Genomic DNA, 22,671 nt, shown 5'->3' on the forward strand with positions numbered 1-22,671 from the left:
GAAATTCTCTGGATACAAAAACTGTTTAAGCGATAGGCGAAGGCGATTCAGCTTCGACAACTTACGAGAATATATCGTCGTTTACTGCAACGCTGTAATTGCATCATTGATGACGAGGACTGAACTTGCAAGGTAAGTACTACAGTACGTTATTTTTCTTTTCCTTCTGACTGTACGGAGATACAGTAGAATGTTGACGTCGTCTGTTTACGTTTAAAACCTGTTGAGCCAATGGTCTGAATGAAAAAAAAAGTAACATATACTGTAGTAAATGTGCACCTACATTCAACGATAAGTCATCCCGCATCCACTGTCTACTTATAAATCATCTGAAATTTGTAAAAGTTTCATGCCCTTCTGTATATAAGTCCTTATGTTATGATTACTAGCAAGAAACGGAAAAAAAAAAAAACACCCATATCGGTTTTTATTCCTTACCTTGCGTTGGTCTATTATTGTAAGCGGTGGTATTCCGATATGTTGATAACGTAAACGAGTAATGTTGCTACTATTTTTTACGACGTAGGAACCCGAAGGCTTAACACTGCAACCTGACTCTTATTGTAATCACCACACCTATTATGTGAATGATTGGGTAGCCGAACGGCCGCGCTCTTGTGTAAATACAGCACGTCGCACCGTGAACTTAACCCGGGCTATGGTATGGATGATGATACGTGAATTAATGATGGCGAAATGAGTCCGAGATCCAGCGCCGAATGTTACCCAATAATTCTGCCTCAATTGATTGAGGGGAAGATCCCAGAAAGAAACTCCAGCCAGGTAATTTGTCCTAGCCAGGATTTGAACCCAGGTCCGCTCGTTTCACGGTTTTCTCTTAATATGTTGAACAGTGATCATATTGAAATATCTAAATAATTGTATTTTACTTTATAAGTGATAGTCCGAAGTAATTATCTTTTACATTTCTAATGTATTCAACTTAACTGGTAACAGATAAGTTTCAATGATACCATTTCACATTATTATTATTATTATTATTATTATTATTATTATTATTATTATTATTATTATTATTATTATTTAATGTGTAGTATATCTTTGAGTTTTTATGTCAGTATTATTAATAATGCCATTTGTTAAGATATGTATCATACTATTCTTGTCAATTGCATATCATTACAATACTCATATTATTCCAGGCTTCATTTTTTAATTAACTCACTGATCTAATTTTAATAATTATTTGTCCATTTGTTTGTTGCATTTGGTCAATTGATTAATGTAGACTATTCCATTATTTCAATTATCTCATTGTACTAATTTTATAATTATTTATGCTATTCTACTCTGTTGCATTTGATCAATTATTGATGTAGACTATTATATTGTTTGTACTTCATCCCACTGTCATTTTCTGTCATTCATTCTCATCATCATTTGTTGTTTTGTTCTGTTTTGTATCGTGCTAAACTGTAATTGGCCTTGTGCTGTTGTTTTGCACGTTAATATTCTAAATAAATAATAATAATAATAATAATAATAATAATTATTATTAATATTATTATTATTATTATTATTATTATTATTATTATTATTATTATTATTATTGGCTCACACGAATGATGATGAAGCAAACTAGATAGTTCCATTTTTGAAAGAGAATGTTTTTATTTTGTCTATTATACTGTATACGATATACGACATTGTTATTTTAGTTCAGATTCAATGGAAACAATAGAAACTAAAGTATACCGGTACATAATGTCAACTGTGGTTGGGTTTATCTTATGCTAATGTCATAAGATGGAAAGGTAATTCATGTAAATGCATGAAATTTAAATATTTTATCTCTGCTTTTGTTAAGTATGTTAAGGCGCAGTTAAAAAAACTGACCACAGTAATTCTGGGGCAAGTCGTATCTCTTAGCCATGCTTGCCAAGAGTTGAGAATTTCACGCAATGAAGATAACTCTCTATAGACATCATTATATAGAGTTTTTCTGGAACAATCCAGTTTCTAAATAACATTGGCATTCAAGCGAATCCATCACCATGTCTCAGAGCTAGGCGGGTGTAGTCCACTATTATAAATGCGTAGTAATTCACTGCTTGTCGTATTGTCCTGTAACGAATTACTGCCCTCCTGGCGCAGTGCATACCGGTTCGAAACTGTCGGTAACGAAAGATATTTATGCCACAAAAATGTGCCACCGACAGCCGTGATTTGCATTATTTCTTCTTTTCTTCACATAACGTGCATTCCCTTCATTACATGTAACAAATGTCTTCGTGTATTGCAATTAAATCAACTTCTTTTTAGTCTCTCTTTCCTTCAGGCTTGTATAAATTAATGAAATTGTACAAAATTACATCCCTTGTAGTTTTATTGGCAATAAACTTAATGACATAGGATGTTTAATATACTTTATTTTGCCCTTTATAACTATTTTCTTTCTGCGTCAAATAATAATAAACAATGACTAAATGCGTCTTCAAGAAAACTCTGGCTATTTCAACGAGACGTTAAGATTTTGACTTGTCGAGTTTCTCGAAAGTACTAGCAGGTTTTAATCTTGGAGACCTGTTAAGTAATCTGCATCGTTTCTGTTGTGCGCAACATAATGAACTTAACAGTTAGCTAACCTTTCAGATCCTGGACGTTAAGACCTTCAGACAGAATTCTGTGAATGGATTCGAAACTTCAGACGCCGCATATTTCAACATGCGGTTGAATTGCCCTAAATTTTCTTCGTAAGTTAGTAACATCTAAGTATGTTTTTTTGCGTCAAATAATAATAATCAAAGATTAAATGCGTCTTCAAGAAAACGCTAGCTATTTCAACGAGACGTTAAGATTTTGACTTGTCGAGTTTCTCGAAAGTACTAGCAGGTTTTAATCTTGGAGACCTGTTAAGTAATCTGCATCGTTTCTGTTGTGCGCAACATAATGAACTTAACAGTTAGCTAACCTTTCAGATCCTGGACGTTAAGACCTTCAGACAGAAGTCTGCGAATAGATTCGAAACTTCAGACGCCGCATATTTCAACATGCGGTTGAATTGCCCTAAATTTTCTTCGTAAGTTAGTAACGTCTAACTATGTTTTTCACTACAGAGTAACGAAACTAAGAGTGTATAATACAGAAACTTTGTTTTCGCTATACATCCCATATACCAGAGTCTAGAATTTTACTGCAAATTTTCTATTCGGTTTCAGCAAGAGAAAAATTCTTTTTCATTGAATATCTTGCAGTATTGTTTCAGTTAAGAAGCTTTTGTTAATCTTTGTTTCTAATAAGTTAACATTTTTACATAAAATGAATTCATTCTTGTCGGTATTTTTCGGTGCGAAACTTGAAGGCAGTAACAGAAGATGAGGGGCGCTTGTAAAGTAAAGTACTTATGAAGTTATTTGTATCGACTTGGGGATTCATTGACGGCAGAGTGGGAAAAGTTACATAATGAAAAGCTTCCTGTTTCGTACTCTTCACCAAACACGTCATGACCAATAGACTTTAAGTTCAAAGACTGTGTGGCAAGAAATATAGCACGTATTATCCACAGGAAATTATTTATTGATCTGAAAGTCTTTCCATAAACAAGGAGCCCAACTGAATATTTTTGGGTTATTTTACGACGCTTTATCAACATCTTCGGTTATTTAGCGTCTGAATGAGATGGTGATAATGCCGGTGAAATGAGTCCGGGGTCCAGCACCGAAAGTTACCCAGCATTTGCTCATATTGGGTTGAGGGAAAATCCCGGAAAAAACCTTAACCAGGTAACTTGCCCCGAACCCGGGCCACCTGATTTCGCGGCCAGACGCGCTGACCGTTACTCCACAGGGTGGACATCCAACTGAATAAGCGGCCTCTATGGTCATACCCATTTCTCCTGATGATGAAACCTGTATGTGGTTCAAAACGTTGCCAATGTGGAGCTTCAAGACACAGTTGAATACCCAAAAGTCTAGTTTTGATGTGATCATATTTGTCTTGTGTATATTTTTAAAATCAAAACATTCACATTGACAGTTTTCTACCTGTTATAAACTCTGCACTAACAACCTGATAAAGAAAAATGCCGTTTTCTATAGAGCCTCGCTTCCTTTCTGTGCTTTGCAACGCTTTCTCAAATTTACTGGTCAAGAAATTTGATTCAGTAACATTTGATGGTATGTAGATTCTGCGTAATTTTGTAGATAATTCACAAACAAATACTTTCCAGAACATTTCGTAAAATTAATTATTTAGTAATAATGAAGGAAAATTATTACATGTTACAATGAGGAAGTAAAAGTCTGGTATTCATTTGGCAGGTACCAAAGTAGATGTCTTGGCTAGTCAGTAAATTACGGCGAAGAATTCTTGCCTGACTCTCGAATTGTATCCATGCCCTTTCAGTTCGTAGGCGATAGTTCTTCAAGAGAAGACAATTGAAGGGTTCAGAGCCATACTGGACCAAGCGCCATTTATTAAAAACGGAGAAAGCAAGGGTTAAAGTTAAGTGAATACCATAGTTGAATGAACATTGATATATCGCTTAGTTTTAATGTGTATACTTTATATTACTTGCTGTATGTTTCCATTGAATTATGGTAATAACTTCATTTTAACCCTAGTTTTCTACGTTTTTAGTAAATGGCGCTTGGCCCACTATGATTCTGAACCCTTTAATTGTACTCGATGTAGGCCTAGTTGAACAATTTTAAAAATTTCCAGGGAAGTTTTCAGGAGAAAATTGACTTTTTTTTTTTGTTATGTGGGCCTTGTTTCCGTTTCCGCGGCTCTGATGACTCTCAGAGCTGCACTACTTGTCCATCCTGTTCAATATGGATCATCAGGAAGTTGAAAGTGGTTTTTGTGTGCTTGCAAACATTGTGATGAAAAGCGAAACTTAATTTCCAGCAGAGACTCTCTTCTGAACTGTGGCAGACGAGAGTGGCTACATTAACCAGAGTTCTCTGAGGCATGCACGTCGCCCGAGTAACTTGAATCTCGTGCAATTGCAGAGATTGCTTCAAGTTTGCAATGCTTTAAAATTCCGTTCTCCATTTCTGTACTCCGAAATCGTAATGTTTTTCTCCACTTAAAATAGCAATCGCAAACATAAAGTTGTAATTTATTCGTAGAAACAAAATTAGTTTCTTTCATTTAGCGTCAAGTGATAGTGCAAGACTTGTATTTTAAAACAACTTATCGTTGTGGAAGCGAAACAACATAGTACTGCGAAGTTACAAATTAAACGAGAAACTCTCTTGATGTAGAATAAACAAAATATTTTCTTAAGATAACTCATTTAGTTTTTCTCCCATTCCTCTTGTTTACCGTCTGTACTCTGCCTCCGCGCTCTGTACGATCTTCTTCGTCGTCGTCCTTGTAATGACAACCATCAGGTTTATAATTAAAATTTTGTGTCTATTTAGCTCGTTTTCATATTCGTTTCACCTTCATCTCCGTTACCGTCTTCGCCTCTTTCTGAAACACCGTGACCTTCAAAACTGATATCTCGTTTTATATTTTTTTTTTCCTTTCATTTAGCTGTTAAGTTTCATATTTTAGATTTCAGACTTCTTTCTTCATATTCGCTTTATTCATTTCATGACACGTTTAGAAATGTATCATCCCATTACTTCTACACAAAAATTACTGAACGAACTAAAATTACATTAATCCCATACTGATTCTAAAACTTGATCTTTCGTTTAGGATCTCAATATTATGAAGCTTCATTAGTAATATCAAAACATCTCTCTTTGATCTAACAAGCAAACATTCTGATGGGGGCAGATAAAAAAGTTAATTTTTTTTCTTTCACGATGTTAATAATGTCAGAAGAAGTGATCATACAAATTTTGGCCACTCGACCGCAATTACGAGGCCGTCCAGAAAGTGATTTTCCCTGGGGCCGTTTATAGAAAAAAACACAATTGCATGGAAATATTTATTGAAACAGATACAGCAATTGTTGCAATATTTGCCAACTTATCCCCCCACTGGAATTGAGACATTTGTCATATCGTAGGATCAATTTTTGTGTCGTGAAAGTCAGCCGCCTCAGATCGCAACCAGCGTTTGACTGCGTCAGCACCTCTCTCTGTCGATCCCATGATATGAGAAATGTCTCAATTCCGATCGAAAATATGTTGAAAAATAGCTCAACAATTCCTGTGTCCGTTCCAATAAATTTGTCCAATGAAATTGTGTTTTTTTTCTGTTAGCGGCACCTGACGAACTTATTTTTTTGCAGTCGAATGGCCAAAATTTGTATAAGCACATTTTTGACATTATTAACATGGTGGAAGGAAAAAATTAAACTTCTTTATCTACCCCCATCAGAACGTTTGCTTATAAGATGTCAGTTTTGAAGGTCATTGCGTTGACAAACTTCAGTGCCCATAAATACAGTACCGGTATGCGAAGAACGGTCTATTCTGTCACATGCAGGCAGGAAACGCGTCGAAAGTTGCGAAACAAAATTCTCTGACGGACGTTTAAGAAAGTTTCGCTCTTTGTTGCTACGGAATTGCGTACGTTTTATGTTATCGCGTGAAAATGAAGTTATTTTCAGTTTTTTACTAATTCACACAAATTAAAGCATGAATTAGTTAGAATGGGGCTGCCGGGCAGTGTTATTTTCTCTGTAGTGTTGTGGGAGGAAATAAAAGCCAGAATATTACAGTATCAGCAAACAGAGCATATTATTCGCTCCAAACTATACTTAGATCCAAAAATATCCACAGAAATAATAAAATAAAACCATAATAAAACCCGTTCTATGTTACGGATGTAAAACTTGGACATTGACGCAAACATTGGAGGAAACGGTGCATTCGAAAGGAAGTGTATGATTTGTACAGGGACATATAGTCGATGACATAAAAATCGGAAGACTAAGATGGACAGGTCATGTAAGAATGGATGAAGGAAGAACACCAAGGAAGATAGTAAATGGGAAATTTTATAACAGCAGATCAGTAGGCCGACCAAAAGCAAGATGGGAGGATGCAGTCCAAAAGGACACAAGAGAACTGTTGGGAGTACGGGGATGGAGACGTCAGGCTGGAGACAGAGAAGAATGGAGGAGACTTCTAAAGGAGGCCAAAGCCCAGTAGTGGCGGTAGCGCCATATATATGTATGTATGTGTATGTATTTATTCACACTGCAATGGGTATATATCCGGTGGCAGTGGTAACTAATTACACTCAATAATGACAATAATAAACTTGTTAATTAAAAATACACTTAATACCAATAATTAATACTGACAATAATAATAATAATAATAATAATAATAATAATAATAATAATAATAATAATAGGGAATATCCTAAATTAAATTAAGCACTATCACTTAAAATAACATTTAAAATAAATCTAATTTGTATCTTAAATCTAAGTTCGAACTAAAACCCACGAGCATATGTTCATATCTGCACAAGTACCTTTCCACATTACACTCATTTCGCTGTCAACTCACTCACTGCACTGGAACTACGACACATTTCACTGATTCTATCCTGATTTCACTAACACTTCAAAAACATTTCACTGTTCAAATACTTTGCACTGCCACTATAAGCTATAAAGCTTCCCTAACAGGAACACGTTTCACTGACACAACACACTTCACTGACACAACATAATTCTTCACTGATGCAACACTTCAATAACAAAATATCATTTACATCCTTTACATACTGTGTATAATTATCGTCTATTAGTAAAGTCCTTAAGCCTATTTTTTAATACGTTTTTGGTTGTTGGTAAAGCCTTTAGTAAGTCTGCAGGTAAAGCATATGGATGATGTAGTGTTGTGGCGTTACACAGTCCAAACCAGTGAGTAAAATTGCATTTTTGAGAACCTTTTTGCTAATATGTCGAAATCCCGTGACGGACGAACGGGAGCTTGAAGTGAAAGAACCGCCGAAAATAAGCCAAAAAACGAAAAATAGTAGACTGCTGGAACGAGTGTGATATTACATGGCAAGGACCTGTATCGTTTTTTAATTCTTAAGAGTATTGTAAGTCTACCGCTGTGGAGTAACGATTAGCGCGTCTGACCGTGAAACGAGCGGGCCCGGATTCAAATCCTAGTTATATTTTTTCCGGGGTTTTCCCTCAACCAATTGAAGCAGAATTGCTGGGTAAATTTCAGCGTTGGACCTCGGACTCGTTTCACCATTATTAATTCACATATCGTCATCATCAATACCATAGCCCGGGTTGAGTTTACGGTGGCCGTTCGGTTACGCAATCATTCACAGAATAGAAGTGGTAAGCACAATAATCCTCGGGCTGCAGTGCAAGCCTTCGGTCCCTTCTCTGAACAAGAGAGAGAGAGAGAGAGAGAGAGAGAGAGACGAAGTATTGAAAATAAAAGTGTCAAATTTAACCCTAATCTAGCATCTCTCATTGCACGAACATTTTTAAAACATTATACAGTACATTACAAATTAAGAAGTTCCACTTCTGCCGCGCGTAGAGGTTACATTTCTTTGTTTATTCGTTTACTTACTGCACTTGTCCGCCATTGTTGTTACGTGGATAGCGCGTGCGCTTCCTGGCCATGTGGTTCGAAGTTAGATTCCCGACGTGGGCAATAGAAGAAAATTATCTTCAGTCCACGAGACTGGTTGTTTGTTGTCTTTTGATTGTCCTGTGTTGTCTCTGCGGTGGCTCTGTGCCATGCTAATTCCATGACCAGGGAGGCCCGAACTTGAGGCGTCTAGTGTGTGATTAAGTGATTTTTCCTTCCTTACTCGCAGTGGCGTGGAAGACTGAAAAAGAGAGGGTGCAAGATGAAATCAACTGAGGACGTGCAGAATATTTGGCGACATTTCACCTCTATTGATGAAATAATACTCTAATTTTATTTTATATAAATCGGTGAACTTTGTCATGTTCCTTTTTCTTTAAATCTCATTGTGCCTTGTCATATAATGGTCATTGGAATGTTTATTTTCGCAATGAGATCAGTTCAAATACTAAACCACGGAACAATGTTCTGATGGTTGAAGTGTCTGTATGCAGTATTGCAAAGATGACAATAAAGGAAATTGAATTTTACCGCTGAGTAAATCTCTGTGGTTCAGGTCTCATTCACAAAGTATCAGTTTTAATTTTCAGTCTTCAGCACCGTCCTACTTCCCTCCAATATTGCAGTTACTAATATTTCCTCGCGGATTTCTACTTATTTCTTTAATTTTCCGCCCGACTAGAATCAAATGATGTTCTGTAAGAAGCACATTTTTCATTTGACGTGAGCTTTCTCTTTAAATAAGTGGTATAAAACTGTATACAAGTAGTTTGTAAAAAAGTAGGTTGAAGTTACGAATCGATTCGTATGCACTTGATAACCTAAAGCAGTGATACTCAATGTGTGGGTAGCGAAAAACGCGTTATTAACGCACATTTATGTTGTACAAGGACCACGATAAGAAACATGACAAAGACAACAGTGACCACGATAAGGACCGTAACAAAGACGACAAAGATCATTATAAGATGTACGGCAACGATCATGATAAGGACCACAACATGGATCACGATAAGGATCACAAGTACCAAGACACGAATCGCGACTAGGACCACAAGGACCGTGATTCACGTCGTGATACTTAGGCCTATCGTGGTTCTTGTCTTGACCTTGTAGTTCTAATGGTGATCTTTGTTGTCTTTGTCAGGGCTCTTACGCTGATCCTTATTGTCTTTGTCGTGGCCCTTACTGTGATCCTAGTCTTTATAATGGTCCTTATCGCGACGATTGTTGTCTTTATTGCGGTCCTTATCATGGTTCTTATTTTCTTTATCCTGGTCCTTATCGTGGTCTTGTTCATTATCGTGATCCTTATGGTGGTTCATTTCGTGGTCCTTATCATGATCTTTGTGTGCTTGTCGCAGTTAATGTTGTGATCCTTGTCGTTCTCGTCTTTGTCCTTGTGGTCCTTGTTGTTTTTATCTTGCTCCTGCAATTGTCATTTCAAATAATAATGTTTTTCCTCTTTGGCAAGTGACTGTTGTTTCACACGGTAGATAATGTCGCCCTCAAAGCGGGGTCTGAAGATGCTGTACGGCAGCCTGACCGATTACAGATTTACTCGGAATATTTTCTACAGACCGCCATGTACCTAATTTGAGGTGAGCTGTACTATAGTAGAGAAGACAATACATGTCCTGTGACCTTATTATGTGCCGTGGCTATATCACTAATTGGTATATAGAGGGGGAAGATGAACTTTCTTGCCAGTAGATTTGTATAATATTAACCATCATGAAACAGACTCTCTTTCTGAAAGCTGATTCTTTCCCCTGTTATGCAGCTATTATGCCATATCTCGCCTCCTCATCTGTATAGAACAAAAATTTGTACAATTGGAATCTTAAAAATTGTGACTTATTCCAAATCTTAAAGCTTCAATGCTAATGTAAGATCTATGGAATACAGTAAATGAAATGACATGAAATGAAAAAAACTTGATTGAAAGTCTTCTCGAGGAGGGGAAGTCATCACTTTCTCTCACGTGTTTCCCCTCTTGGAACGTCATCCTAAAGGCCCGGTCTATAATACTTTTTCAGTATTCATTTGAATGGGAACCTGCCTGCGGTGAGACTAAAAAACTGGGTAATTGTCTGTCTCTCCATCTTATCTCGGTGGCTGAAAGGTTAATATTTAAATGTAGTTATTTAATAGTACATTATGCAACGAGCCTATAATGAAGGTAATTAAGAAGCGAGTATGGATATTTATGAAACGAGCGCAAGCGAGTTTCATAATTTTCATACGAGCTTCTTAATTACCATTATAGGCGAGTTTCATACGACTTTTTATGCTCGACCATATTTGTAACTTGATATTAATTTTCTTTGTATCTGACCTTGACCAATGTCCCGTATGTTGTGAGATGTTGGCAGACGCGAAAGTATTGATTTTTTTCCGAGGAACAGATGTTCACATTGACCTTGCTAGGCCATAAGAACCTACAGAGATAACATTGAAATTAAATTTGACATTGAAAAAAGAGGTGACAAATTGAATTTATTTGAATATTATTTACAATTAACGCTAATTATTATAGTAACAGAACATAACCTTCTGCGACAGTATTGGATTTCCAGCCTCCGTGACTTTTCGCTAATTCTCTTTCGATTGCATATCCGAGAATAATCGATACTTGCGGTTTTATAACGGTAGAAAGCTGACCTGTCATTGGCTGAACAGTTGTAACCTGAGTCATCATTGGCTGAAAGACCTGACCTTTAATGAGTAGGTGTACTTTAATGACATGCATTAAAGGTCTGCTACCAGGTGTATAATTACTACATTTCGGCATGGTCGAGCATAAAATTAATTTCTTAATACTTGTTAAAGCAATTTACATTATTCAATATCATTGTAATTGTTAGTTTTTAATATATATGCATTTACACTATATACTTATATGTATATAGAATATGTATAATATATAAGTGGTGTAATTGCATTCGTTATATTAACGTTTATAGTATTATAATTTGTAATATTGTGTTGTCTGTGATTATTACCACTTAATCCCAGGACCGTGTAAAACTCGTATTTCAACGTTATTCAGATAAAAAATTGGTTGATACAGACTAAAAATCGAACCCGCTTCGTTCTACACGATACGCACAAGACTTGGCGTCTGAGCTATTGAGACGACACGAAAGATTTCGTTTCTGCGCGGAGTGTCGATCTAGTCATGAAGGTTCAAATGTTGATTTAACTATACGATTTATGTTTATATTTATCTATTATTTATGTCCTTTTACCATATTTTTTGCAGTTTTTGAAGCGAATTTCGGAACGATGCTAGCAGAAAACCAAATAGCCTGAAATTAAGTAACTCATATATTCGTTATCTTGTGTATCAGTGCTCTGGTCTCAGATCATGCGGAATTCTTACATCTGAGACTTAAGAATATTACATCGTCTCGTTCCTTTTTTGGGGAACTGTACATCTTTATTATTTTGCATTTACGTAAAAACCAAAGAAATCAACAGATACTGTGAATGTTAAATTATTTTCATTGCATTAATATTAAAAGTTATGTTTCATTTAACGACGCTCACAACTGCCGAAGTTATATCAGCGTCGCCGGTGTGCCGGAATTTTGTCCCGCAGGAGTTCTTTTACATGCCAGTAAATCTACTGACAGCACACTTAAATGCCATCGACCCGCAACCTCAAGCATAGTAGGCCAACGCTATACCAACTCCGCCAATCAGGCCGACTTCATGGCATTAAATTTAGAGTTAAAGATGTTATAGCGTAATAAAGAATGTTAAAAACAAAACAATCTGAGTAATTAATTGATTGAATACTTTATGTTCATCTACAGTAATTTGATCAAAATATATATGACGAGACGTTTTCGTTTACATTCTCCTCTCGCAAGTCTTGCGGTATGGATGACTCGAGTTATACGCGCTCCCACTGCGGAGCACAGCTACTTTTTGCAGTGTTGCAATACTTTACATTTCGTATTCACAAAACTATTGGACGTATCACAAAACTTGTTCGCATGCACTTCATCTAGTACCTCTGAATTAATGTAATAGGTTCCCGTCCATCCTGTATAGTCGAGAAGTTTTTCTTTCCTTTCAGAAAACCACTTTGTCCTCACCAGACATGTAATACCTCCCCCCGCGTAATCTGCGCCCCTAAGCCTGATAATAAATATATGTTCGAAAGTGGCGAAAAGTTGGTAGTTGAATTCTTTAACTCTTGTAACTTTATTTGGAGGTCAAGCCTAGTAATAACCTGTATGAGTTGGGCAGTAATTATTCTACTGCTTGTGTAAAAAACTGAAACATCGGTCCCAAAACTGCAAAACTCAATTTTAAAGTTAGGCCTCTTCAGAAAGAAATACCGGGATGAGGCTCGAACCGAGCCGTCTGAGGTACTGAGCCGAGAGGAAAGGCTCTCTTCTGAGCGGCATATCAATTATCTCCTTTAGAACATTGTGTGATGACGCTATGTAACGACCTCCAAGATTCGGCCCATTACGTTCTTCTGATACTGTACGTTGTTATTGTAGAGAACGTCTCAATTTTGGATCGGTATTTTCATAATCCTTTTGTACCAAATTCAGCTCTTTCGTCTGTATAACTTTTTCGTAAATATTCTGTGTTAGATTCTAGTAATTCGTGTCCTTATTCATTCATTTATTTGAACCTCATTAACATCTGAACTTGTGACAAACATAGCTGAAATCATATTGCTTGTTCGCAAAGTACAGTATAAATTCATCTGTATCTTTTGTTCAGATTAATTTTATTAGAAATGCTTTCCTTTTCCTCTCTATAATACATGAAGTTGCTTCTAATTCTGTTTCCATATCCATTATAAACCTCCCTACATGTAGAGGTTCTTCGTAGCTTCATTGCTTTTTACATTATTTAATAAAACACAGTAATGAAAACTTCCTGTTTACAACGGCAATTTTCAATATAAAATGTCATTACCTGGTAATAGGTATTAAGTATTCGAATGCAGACGTACGAAAGATATATTACGTAACCACTCATCTTCAAGACGCTGTGTTTCAGCCTTGGTACATGGTAGAATAATAAAATTCTTAGAAAAATGCTTTTGAGGACAATACTTATGTCTCTTGTCGCTGCCTCACTGTAATTCCGTCACCGAAATCATCGTTGTAACATTTAACCAACTGAAAAATATTGTGCAATTTAAGAGAAATATTAAATAAAAGTTATACTCGCTTAGGCCTATATACAACATTATAATTACGTAAATATTTATATACCTACCTGTGCTTATACCAACGCATAGTGTACCTGCGTACACCTATGGCTCCAGTGTTTGCGCGCTGTCCTTCCATCCAGGCGACCCGGGTTCGATTCTCGTCGAGATTGTGATGGAATGTGTGGTGGAAAAACCAGATTTTGTAGAGGTTTTTTAATCGGAGTACTCCCGTTTCCCTCTACCAAAACACCTCACTCTCATTTCATCTATCATATAATTTGAGGTTGAATCTTGCTGGGAGTACGGATTTTCGATGGTGATACAGGACCTGGCTCTGTCAGGGGTTGAGGCAGGATTACCCACCTGTCAGCGTCGGATTAGTTGACAATATTGTAAGAACTGCACTGAAATATACCGAAACATGTAATTATCAAACATCTGTATGGATGTATTTTATATCCACTTACGTACTTTATTTAATATTTTATTTTCTTGTGTGTAGAACTTGGAGGGGAGTTCAGGTATAAGAGATAACAACTACCGGTCTGTTACTGACGGACTCTGGGCAAATAGAAGAGGAAAGAAATGCCTTCGCATCCTCTCAACTTTTATGAAAATGTCGTTTAGGTCTATACTCCGTCAACGTAACTAAATGTATTACACGGAAATACGCCTACGTACATTTATATCCGTCGATCTACCGTCATGTAGCTTATAACCACAAATTTACCTACGTGTATTCTCCGACAACCAACTCATAAACCCAGGTTAATGACATTTAAGTGTGTTTCAAAGCGACAGGCTCATGTCAGTAGATTTACTGGTGTAAAAGAACTTCTGCGGAACAAAATTACGGCACACCGGCGACACTGATGTAACCTCGGCAGTTGCGAGCGTCGTTAAATAAAATATAATTTATATGATGAAGGATGGGTGGAGCGGAGAAAAATTCTCTCCGGTACCGGGATTTGAACCCGGGTCTTTAGCTCTGCGTGCTGACACTCTATCCACTGAGCCACACCGGATTCCCACACGACCTGGACGGGGATCGAACCCTGCCACCTAGTTGGGAGACGAGCTCGCTAAAGGCTGGTTCACAATAAACCGGAAACGGAAATGACAATGATAACGAGAATGGAAATATTGTTAAAATGTATTTAAATGTGAGCATTCACAATAGTTAATTGTGAATAGTTAAATTTAAATAAATTTATTTTAACAATATTTCCGTTCTCGTTCTCGTTTCCGTTCCCGCCTTATTGTGAATCAGCCTTAACACTTGGGCTATAGGCGAGGTAACCTACATATGTTACTCGGCAGCTCACATTCTGTTATCAGACATCCTACAACTCGCCCTCATGAGGCTATCTGCACGTATACCAGTCACTTGTGTACACGTACTAAGAGCTGAAAAGTATCTTTGCGTTGTTGGCTTTTAAAGATAGCCAGGATAGCTATGTATTTAAGTGTACTGTTATTCAACAAAATTAAGCGTGATTCTTATTTGACTTACAATACGGAATTTTGGAATCAATGAGATTAAATATAAAAAACGAGGGATCGCCTGCAACCATGGACATACATCAGATATTTGGTGAAAGTTTACGCAAAGGGTAGAGCGCCGCACGGGATGGAGTCGATAAAATCAGGGGCTCTGTCAGCTGCCCAGTTAGCGTCTTGTGGTCTTTGTCGCAGGGTGAATAGCCGGTATTAGTGACGAGAGTACCTATTAATTAAAATCGTGATTTTAGCACATTTGTTTTACTTGGTTATTTAACGACGATGTATCAACTACTGAGTTATTTCGCGTCGACGAAATTGATTATAGCGAGATGGTATTTGGCAAGATGAGGCCGAGGATCCGTCAAAAAAATTACCTGACATTCGCCTTACGGTTAGGGAAAACCTCGGAATAAACCCAACGAGGTAACTAGTCCAAGCGGGAAACGATCCCACGCGCAAGTGCAATTCCTGATCAGCAGGCAAACGCGCTACCGCTGTGCTACGACGGTGGCTTTTAGCATATTATCATACTCTTTCAAGCTCTGTTTTGCACAACGTGTATTTGAGAACATATATATATATATATATATATATATATATATATATATATATATATATATATAGACGAAAGTGAAGTATCGACTTCTCATTTTTGCAATATTTTCTTCAGATTCATGTAGTATGCAGATATTCGTACCTCAAACTATTTTTCTGTGTTATACAGAGATTACCGTAAGAATGTAATTAATTTAAAGGAAGTTATTCTTTGAGATATTTGGAACGAAAAATTTGCAACATTTTTTTCCCATTTTTGCTTCATTTTCGAGTTAAACATTGTTCTATATGAAACATTTCATAGCGTATTTTGGGAAAGTCATTAATTGAATTCCCAATATCTTCAGTCAATTAAAAAAAAAAAGCAGTGTATTTTGATAATAAATGTTTGGAATAATTATTGTTTTGTCCTTTAAATGCGTAGAAATTTAATCTAAATAAATGTAAAATTGAAAATTATCTTTTCAGAACGAAAAGTTACATTGATTCTGCATATTTAAAGTATGAAACTAATATTCTCTCAATCATTTGTTATCATAATACACCGCTCTCTTAAAATGGACTGAGGATATTGGGAATTCAGTTGGTGACTTTCGCAAAACACGCTATGAAATGTTTCGTATAAAATAATTTTTATGTCGAAAAGGGAGAAAAAACGAGGATAATCGTATTAGACTTTTTTGTTTGAAATATCTCAAAGAATGACGGCCTTAATTAATGGCTTTACTTGAGATTTTGAGATTCATTCTATATACTGTATATACTAAACAAATATATATATATATATATATATATATATATATATATATATATATATATGCAATTTCTAACTGCGGGAACTAATCAGTTATTGAAACATAATTGAAGTTGTAGGGAACGGTGCACTGAGAGTAGCGTGGATTAAAGAAGTACACTGAGAAAACCTGCCCCACCACACACTGCACACTTCATTGCGGTATCTGAAACATAAAATCAGAAGGATGGATAGAAGAGAGAAATTCTCTCCGGCACCGAGAATCGAACACGGGTTTTCAGCTCTACGTGCTGACGCTTCATCCACTAAGCCACACCGGATTCCAGCTCCAATGCCGGATCGAATCCCCTCATATGGTAACGCAGAATCCCTGCACGGAAATACCATATGTACTTCGGTACATCATAATACTATTAAATCAGAAGCTTTTGATTGTAGTTTTCGATGGTGAAGTAGTAATCATGCTTGCCATAATAGTTGAGGTTTGCTAATTCATAGTATGACTATCCAAAAAATATAAACTAAATAAATTGAGTTCCCTTGTAATAGACTTGAAGGTTTAGTAAAATGAACTGTTGTTAATCATGGAGGTCATCTGCTACCTCAGAATTCTGCTATGCTAACCATAATCGCCAATGATTCTATCACGGACGTTAATCAAATCCGCCTTACATTTGCCTCCATTGCAGAAGTAAAAATTGTAAAATTATTGTATAAGGGTGCAGGAAGGACTGCGTAGGCGCCTCATGAAATAGACATCAAACAAAATCTTGTAACATATAATTATACGATTTTATTCCAAACACTGCACCAGTGATATCGCGGTAATAATCCTACCAGTCACTGAAATGCGGGGACCCCATATTACAAGGACCTTTATTTTTCCCTTATCTTAATTAGTGTTTTTCAATTTCTCACTATTTTGTTTGAGAGTGCTGAGGGATGGGCAAAATTAGTTTTGTTTGTTGACAGTATAAGTAGGTATTGGTGGGATAAAAGTGAGAAGATATGAGCCACTTTTGTAATTCCGAAGATGCCACATAGATGATTGAAGCAGATCCTTGAAAACCACCAGATATCCCAGAACATCCCCGAATATCAGCGGGAATTCACTTAAACCACATTTGATTGACACCATGGCCATTGATCGGATGCTACCGTTCAGCAGCGGGAACATTCCGGGATGCCAGCGTATGTTGTCCATTGGCTTTCTCTGTCTGTTACCGGTTTAATGTCGTAAGCATTTCATAGAGAAGCTGGGAATATACACGACGTAACACTAAAGCTCGTAAAACTTGCCGTGAAATTATATTTTTGGTTAGTGTTGATGGAATGTACGTAATGTGAAATCTTCCCAGAAAAATCCTTCCTCTCTCCAATCGTTGTCCATCAAAATTCTCCTTTTAATCAACACGAATCGAACCAGTGCTTGCAGAGTGATATAAACCCGCGCTCTACCACTCAGCTATTAGAGGAGCCAATTTTTTTCCTTAAAAAATCTGGCTTTAGTTTGATTTACTCAAGGAGGGAAATTGCACTCGTGTAATACTAGTCAAACGTTCTCTGCAGAGGGATTTCGGTGAAGTATTCAAGGTTTTATATGTGGAAAGAATTCAGTAATGTGTGTTTAAAAATTTGTTCGAACTGAATTTTGTTTTAGACTTCGCAATGACTTCAGGATGCCCAAACTGTCCCAGCTTGAGTGCTAAAACATACGATATCTCCAACCAGACCTAGACAGACAGCGCAATGAATACATCCGATACATGGAAAAGGTAAACAAACCCTAGCCTTCCCCCCCACCTCCGTCCAATACTCCGCTATTGGTTAACCTGTATCTCCCCAGCTGGGACCCGAACTTCGAAGTCTATTTATCACTGTGTAACGGAACTTTCTGTATAGTACGCGGATTTTCATCACTCCAATATCGCACATATCGAGAACTGACATGACCATTGAGAGAAAACATACCTCATCAGTTACAAACATTAACTGTGGATCAAGGTGTCCATTATAAACATTTTCAAGAAATCAATTGCAGAGCCGTATTCTAGGGGCAAAATCTGTTTGCTTAATTTCTTGCACAAACCTTACATTATATTAATATTTGAGGAGAAAAATTCGCTCCGACGCCGGGGATCGAACCCGGGTCCTTGGTTCTACGTACCAAGCGCTCTGACCACTGAGCTACGCCGAACTCAATCCACAGTACCGGACCGACCGGTCCTCCTTCAATGTTTCCCTTTGTGGCCGGTCCGGTACTGTGGATTGAATTCGGGCAACTGAACTACAGTTCAGTGGTCAGAGCGCTTGGTACGTAGAACCAAGGACCCGGGTTCGGTCCCCGGCGCTGGAGCGAATTTTTCTCCTCATATTAATTGTCAATATTGCAGATATTATTCTGGAGGACAAATTAGGCTAATAAATCTATAATATTCCTATTTTATATGGTTGGAATTTAATTAGCTTGGTTGCTTCGTGAGGTAACCGACAGGATATGTTTATTTCTTGAGCTAGGCGACGAAGAGATTTCTTTGCACTGAACCTGTTGTACGTCACTTTTTCATTAACTTCGAAACACTGACACTAAGAATTGTTGAATTTGGGAAATTTGCGCACAAATCTACGTCGCATTTGCTATAATTGTTTTTCTTTACGTAACACTCTACTATATAAGTTCATTCTTTAGTAGTATAGTAATTTTCTCACAAAATACGTGTACACCATAGCGAACTTCAAATTCAGCTGAATCATGATATGAGCCGTTCAGAGCAAAAGTGGTGTAAGTCAGAATTGGGTAATGAGGTTTAAAGTAAAAATTCTGTAAAATACAGCGCAGAGTAGCAATTAATATGTCCTTCTTGCTATCCACTGAATACTAATAGTTTAAATGAAGTGAATATTAATTGCTACTGTGCGGTGTATTTTACAGAATGTTTACTTTATCCCTCAATTACTTTAACCCTCAATACCCATTTTTGACTTACACCACTTCTGCTCTGAACGGCTCATATTTTGAAACCTGGATCTTTGTACAGGACACGTCATGGTCAAGATCGTTTGCGCAGCTGACAATTTTTCCGCCGTTTGGCCCGTAATGCAAGTATTCCTCGTAAAATGAACTATCTGTAGCTGTAAGATATGGCCGAATATTCGTATGCAGAGGTTACTTTGGAGGTGGGACAAATGTCTAAAGATGCTTTTGAGGATTATTTTGAGATATGAGTCAGAAATAAGTTCCATCTTGGTACATAATTATAAGAAATAATAGAATTTTCATTTTTTTTTTCGTAAGTGTATCTCAACTTTTGGAACTGTCCTCGTATATAGCTTAAAGGAATTTGTCTGCTCTGCGAAGCACGTTGCGGCCGACTCCACTCCACTTGAAGTTACACGGCTGATTAGGATGATTAATTAGATACACGCCTGTTTTATTTTTGAACGTGACCTACAGTTAATTGTAGTCGCTTCTATACGCTATATCGATCGGCTAGTTCGAACGTTATCAATACGGAGACCACAAACAAAGCAGCAAGTCACTTTAAATATTTCAACAGGTGGAAAGTTATAGACCGCTGCTATTAAGCAGAGTCCAGATCGAGCTGTCCTTTTAGGACGTATGAATTATGTTCGATGATGGACGTTTCCATTGTATTCAACACTTCTCATCACTTCTTAGGAGAGGAACACGATTGCGATCCCTGACATACGGTGTTGTACATACGTTCTGAGATTTATGAAACAAAACTGTAAGCCAAGATTGTCTGTAATTAAGTTGTCATAATTAACCAAATGAAGTAAAACTACAGTAGAGCGTCTTGTTTAGGCACAGTTAAAACATAAACAAATTGTAGGTAACGTATGGGGGAGGACGAGCCGTACGATAAACACGAGGGATGCATAAGATTTTAGTTACAACACTTATGGCGGAGCATTAAAAAATTATATTTTCCAAAAAAAAAAACACACACAAAATAACACAAATTGCATAACGTTATCATATACACATTTTAACAAGCAAGCAATTGTAATGTTGAAATAATTCGATATAAGAAATGAAATTTTGCTATTTATATGACGTTGCTTTCAAGCAGCATTTTTTTTACGGTCATGAATTTTATTCTCTGTATGACTAACATAATATCACCACAGTCTAGTATATACAGTCGCGAAGCTCAATACGTAGTAAATATGCAAACATTAGATAGTTGCTCACCACTAGGATAGCTAATATCGCCTCATTACAGGCAATGCAAAATAGAATCGTCATAGTCTATTGTTTCTAGCACCCTCAAAACTCAAGCTTCGTGACTGTATATAGTAGACTGTGATATCACCGTCTTCTGTGGCCGAATTAACAAAACTACATTATATTGCTCTGAAGTGGTCAAGTACAGTGCCTGAATAAATTGAACTTTGAGAAGGGATAATTACGTTTAGAAAATAGTGTTGTCACTTCAGAATAATATACTGTAGTCATATTAATTCGGTCACAGAAGACGGTGATATTATGTTAGTCATATAAAGAATGAAATTAGTGACCGTAAAAAAAATGCTGCTTGAAAGCAACATTATGTAAGCAGCAAATTTGATTTGTTATATTGAATTATTTCAACATTACAATTGCTTGCTTGTTAAAAGCGAGTAGAGTGTATTACTCGCTTCTCTTCACTTCGTCATATGTAGTTTCTGCCGCCATAGAATGCCACACTCCACACAAAACACTTAACTAGTATCTTCCTTAGTTCTTTTTCCAGAGGTCCGCTGAAGATGCTCCTTTTTCTAATAAAAACATACTGTATTATTGACCGTTATATTAAGTTTTCATGCGCGTCACTTAGAAAACGCAACGTATTTCATAGCCAACGCTTACAGAATGACTAACATGCTAACGACATGTTAGGCATCATAATTTTCTAAACTTGAAATAGTTTTCAATACGTACCGAAAATTGCATGAAGAGGGTTCGAGTGGTATTGAAATCGATTTGAATACTCCATGAAAACGTAGTAATTAAATGTTTAGCACTGCATAATGTATCCACCAGGGAACTTAGCCGTAGTAAGAGGGGGGGGACCTTAATATTATGTAATTCAACGTAAAGTGGAGTCCGTCGTTAGCCCTCCGGTTTTGTCACTGCTAGTCCAATACTAAAAAAAAAAAAAAAAATAAAAAAAATAATAATAATAATAATAATAATCCGTGGGCTCCACAGCCCTTTGAAGTCCCCAGACCGACCAGCCGGCTGCTTGCTTCACGTTCACATGGCGAAGCAGAGGTGGATGATCATCCAACCAGAAAGGAAGTATCGTGTGGTTAGCACGATGCTCTCCCCCAGGCGTTATAGCTGGCTTTCGCAACCGGATTTCGCTACCTATCGTAGCTCCCCAAGTGGATACTATATAGAATAAGCCGTTAAAGTAATAAATAATTGAAATATTGGATATGCTTTTAAATTAATGGATAATAGAGGATTATAGGAAATGATTTATAAATAAGTAAATAAAAATGACACTACGCCTACTCACCAAATTTAAATGTATTGTGTGAAGTCACCACCCTCCGCTTTCGAAGACTTTTTGTGACACATTTCGAAGTCCACTCGAATGTCATTAACCCTTTCGTGCATTAAATTTCAATATTTACAACAGTTTTAACGTACTGCAACTTGCAAAAACAGATTTTATCCACAATTTCGGTGATTTAATACTTCCATTTGTTGATTTTCCACGAAGTATTTTATTTGTCGACATCTATTAACTACCTACTTATAAGACAAAAATTCGAATCAACATTTAAGCGATTTATTTTAAGGCAAAAGCTTTCTCTGTCATTCACATCATTAGAATAACATAAATTATCCATCTCTTCAGTTCGTGGAATCGTGGAGTTATTGTAGGAATTTGCTCAATGGACTCTGAAAATATTGTACTGTGCATGCTGACGAGGCAAACTTGTACGATTTGTTTGAATGTCTGAAGTCCTGATACAAAATTAATGCGCGTTTCGTGATCGCCATTGTTCTTGTAAGTCATTGTTTTTGCTGTTCAAGCTTAAAACTACCTCATTTCTGTTTGAATCCACTGACAAGTGGTATTTATTTAGATGATTCAGATAAATGTTAAAGTTGTATAGCTGCCATGAAAAGGAATGTCTAGTTGTGTTAATAA

The 22,671-nt window shown here is 36.8% G+C and overlaps 1 protein-coding gene and 1 non-coding gene across 5 annotated transcripts in view; one reads left to right on the forward strand and one right to left on the reverse strand.

Annotated features, from left to right (window-relative positions):
• Positions 1-22,671, forward strand: part of CaMKI (Calcium/calmodulin-dependent protein kinase I) — a 940,598-nt gene that overhangs the window by 67,273 nt on the left and 850,654 nt on the right. The window lies entirely within an intron of this gene.
• TRNAC-GCA (transfer RNA cysteine (anticodon GCA)) lies at positions 14,643-14,714 on the reverse strand. Its single transcript has one exon. It is a non-coding gene; the product is annotated as a tRNA-Cys (tRNA).

This window comes from Periplaneta americana, chromosome 10 (genome assembly GCF_040183065.1).
Source record: "Periplaneta americana isolate PAMFEO1 chromosome 10, P.americana_PAMFEO1_priV1, whole genome shotgun sequence".
Taxonomy (NCBI): domain Eukaryota; kingdom Metazoa; phylum Arthropoda; class Insecta; order Blattodea; family Blattidae; genus Periplaneta; species Periplaneta americana.